The following is a 5,221-nucleotide window of genomic DNA, read 5'->3' as shown; positions in this document are numbered from 1 at the left end:
GGAGCAAATACATGGTTTGGACTTTTACTTTCTGGACCTGGTTTTTACACCTCTGGTGGTGACAGGGGAGAACGTTGTTAGGCAGCATCGGATGGTGGTCTGTAGGATGACCTTGGAGATCAAGAAGAGGAAGAGAGTGAAGACAGAGCCAAAGATCAAATGGTGGAAGTTGAAGAAGGAAGACTGTTGTGTGGAGTTCAGGGAGAAGTAAAAACAGGCACTGGGTGGTAGTGAAGAGTTGCCAGATGGCTGGGCCAACTAATGCAGAAATAGTGAGGGAGACAACTAGGAAGGTACTTGGTGTGTCATCAGGACAGAGGGAGGAAGACAGGAGACTTGGTGGTGGAATGAGGAAGTACAGCAAAGTATACAGAGGAAGAGGTTGGTAAAGAAGAAGCGGGATAGTCAGAGAGATGAAGAAAGTAGACAGGAGTACAAGGAGATGCAGCGTAAAGTGGAGAGAGAGGTGGCAAAAGCAAAGGAAAAGGTGTATGGTGAGTTGTATGAGAGGTTAGACACCAAGGAAGGAGAAAAGGACTTGTACCGACTGGCTAAACAGAGGAACCAAGCTGGGAAGGATGTGCAGCAGGTTAGGGTGATCAAGGATAGAGATGGAAATGTGCTGACAAGTGATGAGAGTGTGTTGAGAAGGTGGAAGGAGTACTCTGAGGGGCTGGTGGATGAAGAAAATGAAAGAGAGAGAGAAGGTTGGATGATGTGGAGATAGTGAATCAGGAAGTGTAGTGGACTCTTCTTCTTCAAGGCCTCCTCACTAGCTAGGGTTGCCAGCACCATCAGGATGACATGCTTGCCAAACAAGTCTCCTCCACTTCTTTCTGTACTGAGCTGATCTTGTTGCCTCCAATATTTTCAGACTAAGCCATTCTCTGATGTCATCACGATACTGCCTTCTGTCTTCATTCATTTACTCCCACCTGGACGACAGGTATGCCCAAAGAATGATAGCTTTCTTTTCATGATATGTGCCATTAGTCAAAATTCTATGATCACCTGTCAGGTGACTGTGAGATTTTGAGACAACTCACACACAAAGAGAACATGTGGGAATGGACAGATGTACAGGAAGCAGCATTTCAGAGGCTGAAAGACAAAATAGCCAATGCGCCGGTTCTGAAATACTACAACCAGGACGACGAGTTGACGCTACAGTGTGATGCATCAGAAACAGGACTGGGAGCAGCCCTGACACAGAGAGGTAAACCAGTAGCATACGGTAGTAGGGCACTCACACCTACTGAGAGGGCATATGCCCAAATCGAGAGAGAATGCTTGGCAATAGCGTTTGGGATGGAAAAGTTTCACCAATATACCCATGGCAGACCGGTGACTGTACAGAGCGACCATAAGCCGCTGGAGAATATTCACAGTAAGCCACTTCTCAGTGCACCAAAGAGACTGCAGCGGATGCTACTGAGGCTGCAAGAGTAGGACATCAGAGTGATCTACGTACCAGGCCGAGATATGTTGCTGGCAGAAACGCTGAGTAAGGCATACTTACACTTACCAGAGAGCACTAAGGGAGAAATTAAGACAGTGTTAAGAGACTGTGAACATGGTTAACTACCTTCCCATCTCTACAGAGAGACTGAGCTCTATATTCAGCATCCTTCTCCCAGTATACCCAGCATCTCTCCTCCACACATGTCCAAGCCATCTCAATCTTGCCTCTCTGGCTTTGTCTCCAAACCATCCAGCTTAAGCGGCCCATCTAATGTACTCGTTCCTAATCCTGTCCTTCTTCGTCACTCCCAGGGAAAATCTTATCATCTTCAACTCTGCCACCTCCAGCTCCACCTCCTGTCTTTTCGTCAGTGCCACTGTCTCCAAACCATACAACATAGCTGGTCTCACAACCATCTTGTAAACCTTCCCTTTAACTCTTGCTGGTACCCTTCTGTCACACATCACTCCTGACACTCTTCTCCACCCACTCCACCCTGCCTGCACTCTCTTCTTCACCTCTCTCCTGCACTCCATCTCCATGCCTCCACAGGTATGTCATCAGGACCAACTGCCTTTCCACTCTTCATCCTCTTCATAGCTGCCCTCACTTCCTCCTTGCTAATCCACTGCACTTCCTGATTCACCATCCCCACATCATCCAACCTTCTCTCTCTCATTTTCTTCATCCATCAGCCCCTCAAAGTACTCCTTCCACTTTCTCAGCACACTCTCCTCGCTTGTCAGCAAATTTCAATCTCTATCTTTGATCACCCTAACCTGTTGCACATCCTTTGCAGCTCGGTCCCTCTGTCTAGTCAATCGGTACAAGTCCTTTTCTCCTTCCTTAGTGTCTAACCTGTCATACAACTCACCATGCACCTTTTCCTTTGCCACCTCTCTCATCACTTTATGCTGCATCTCCTTGTACTCCTGTCTACTTTCTTCATCTCTCTGACTATCCCACTTCTTCTTTGCCAACCTCTTCCTCTGTATAATTTGTTGTACTTCCTCATTCCACCACCAAGTCTCCTTGTCTTCCTTCCTCTGTCCTGATGACACACCAAGTACCTTCCTAGCTGTCTCCCTCACTATTTCTGCAGTGGTTGCCCAGCCACCTGGCAACTCTTCACTACCACCCAGTGCCTGTCTTAACTAGGGTAATTCTACTAGAGTAATTCTGATGGATTACCCTAGCAAAGAAAAGTGGTGGATTAGCAAGGGGGAAATGAGGGCAGCCATGAAGAGGATGAAGAGTGGAAAGGCAGTTGGTCCAGATGACATACCTGTGGAGGCATGGAGATGTTTAGGAGAGATGGCAGTGGGGTTTTTAACTAGATTGTTTAACACAATCTTGGAAAGTGAGAGGATGCCTGAGGAGTGGAGAAGAAGCATACTGGTACCGATTTTCAAGAATAAGGGTGATGTGCAGAACTGTAGCAACTACAGAGGTATAAAGCTGATCAGCCACAGCATGAAGATTTGGGAAAGAGTAACAGAAGCTAGGTTAAGAGGAGAGGTGATGATCAGCAGCAGCAGTATGGTTTCATGCCATGAAAGACAAAAACAGATGTGATGTTTGCTTTGAGAATGTTGATGGAGAAGTATAGAGAAGGCCAGAAGGAGCTACATGGTGTCTTTGTAGATTTAGAGAAAGCTTATGACAGGGTGCTGAGAGAGAAATTGTGGTATTGTATGAGGAAGTTGGGAGTGGCAGAAAAGTATGTAGGAGTGGTGCAGGATACGTATGAGGGAAGTGTGACCGTGGTGAGGTGTGTGGTTGAAATGACAGATGGGTTCAAGGTGGAGGTGGGATTACATCAACGATCGGCTCTGAGCTCTTTCTTGTCTGCAATGGTGATGGACAGACTCCATGGACTATGATGTGATCTGTAGCGAGAGTAGGGTGCAGGTTGAGGGGAGCCTGGAGAGGTGGAGGTATGCACTGGAGAGAAGAGGAATGAAAGTTAGTAGGAGCAAGATGGAACACATATGCGTGAATGCGAGGGAGGACAGTGGAATGGTCAGGATGCAAGGAGTGGAGGAGATGAAGGTGTATGAGTTTAAATACTTGGGGTCAACTGTCTAAAGTAACAGGGAGTGCAGGAGAGAGGTGAAGAAGAGAGTGCAGGCAGGGTGGAGTGGGTGGAGAAGAGTGTCAGGAGTGATTTGTGACAGAAGGGTACCAGCAAGAGTTAAAGGGAAGGTTTACAAGATGGTGGTGAGACCAGCTATGTTGTATGGTGTGGAGACAGTGGCACTGATGAAAAGACAGGAGGAGGAGCTGGAGGTGGCAGAGATGAAGATGATAAGATTTTCATTGGGGGTGATGAAGAAGGACAGGATTAGGAACGAGTATATTAGAGGGACCGCTCAGGTTAGACGGTTTGGAGACAAAGCAAGAGAGACAAGATTGAGATGGTTTGGACATGTGTGGAGGAGAGATGCTGGGTATATTGGGAGAAGGATGCTGAATATGGAGCTGCCAGGGAAGAGGAGAAGAGGAAGGCCAAAGAGGAGGTTTATGGGTGTGGTGAAGGACATGCAAGCAGCTGGTGTGACAGAGGAAGATGCAGAGGACAGGAAGAGATGGAAACCGATGATCCATTGTGGCGCCCCCTAACGGGAGCAGCCAAAAGTAGTAGTAGTAGTAATAGCAGTAGTAATAGTAGTAGTAGTAGTAGTAGAGTATTGGGAGGTGTGATTCGTCATGACAACTGCAAAGAGCTTTTTCGCACCATTTGAAATTCAAACTATGTACGTATAAGTGACTATATTAATCAATGTGGAGGTGACAAGTCCTTAATTAGCCATCTTTATCTCGTGGTTTGTAACGGTTTTACTTTCTTTTTTGTGTATTTTGTCAACTTAGATCAGATAGGACAAAAGGTTAATGATCCTCATTGGCAAACCAGGTCATGGCAGCAGCAAGTGTAGCCTTGAGAAGAAGCTATGGCTTATAAAGAACATGGAGGAGGGGAGTGGAGCGTATCCAGCCGGGTGCCGTTACAGCAGAGGAGCAGACGGAGTCACAACATCTACTGGAAGAACAATTAGTGTCTACATTTGCTTTGTGTCACAAAATATGAATTAAATTGAGATATTGGTGAGACATGAAGCCTCTGGTGATTTGATTTCCTCTGGAGTTCCAAGTCACATGTGGCCCTCCATCACAGATGGCTTGCAAATCACATTACAGATCTCCAGCAGAGACGGAGACATCCAGTAAATGACTCTGAGCGGCGGTGGCGGCGGTGGCGCCCGTCTGCAGACCTGCAGAACCGATCATTATTATCTGTTGAGTGAATAAAACAAATGAAAACGACAAGTGGAGTGAAGGGGCCATATGGCGGCAGATGGTCGCTCTGCAGGACCTCAGATGCACATGTGTTGCTGTTTTTCACTTTTAACTTCGTTCATGCATCCGTTCCTCTTCTTCATCTCCATCTCAAACATCTTCTCCATCTCCTCGGTGTCCTTCATGTTCCTTGGCCCTCGCAGTTTCCTTTGGTGTCCAACCGGAGCCGAGCCCCTCCTCACTCACACACGCACAGATCTGACCCCGGTGGAGTATTTATTATACACAAAAAGCTAAATATAGGAAAGTATCGGCAGATTTCAAACATTCTGATTTGAGGTTTTACCATAACTCTGCCCGCCGGACGGACGGAGATGTTAAGAATGTTACTGTGAAACAATATCATGTCATTTAAGACATGAGGTTTTCATTTCATTTCCTCTTGCTTATATATATATATAT

Source organism: Lampris incognitus, chromosome 19, assembly GCF_029633865.1.
Source record: "Lampris incognitus isolate fLamInc1 chromosome 19, fLamInc1.hap2, whole genome shotgun sequence".
Classification (NCBI taxonomy): Eukaryota; Metazoa; Chordata; class Actinopteri; order Lampriformes; family Lampridae; genus Lampris; species Lampris incognitus.
This window is presented reverse-complemented; position numbering follows the sequence as displayed.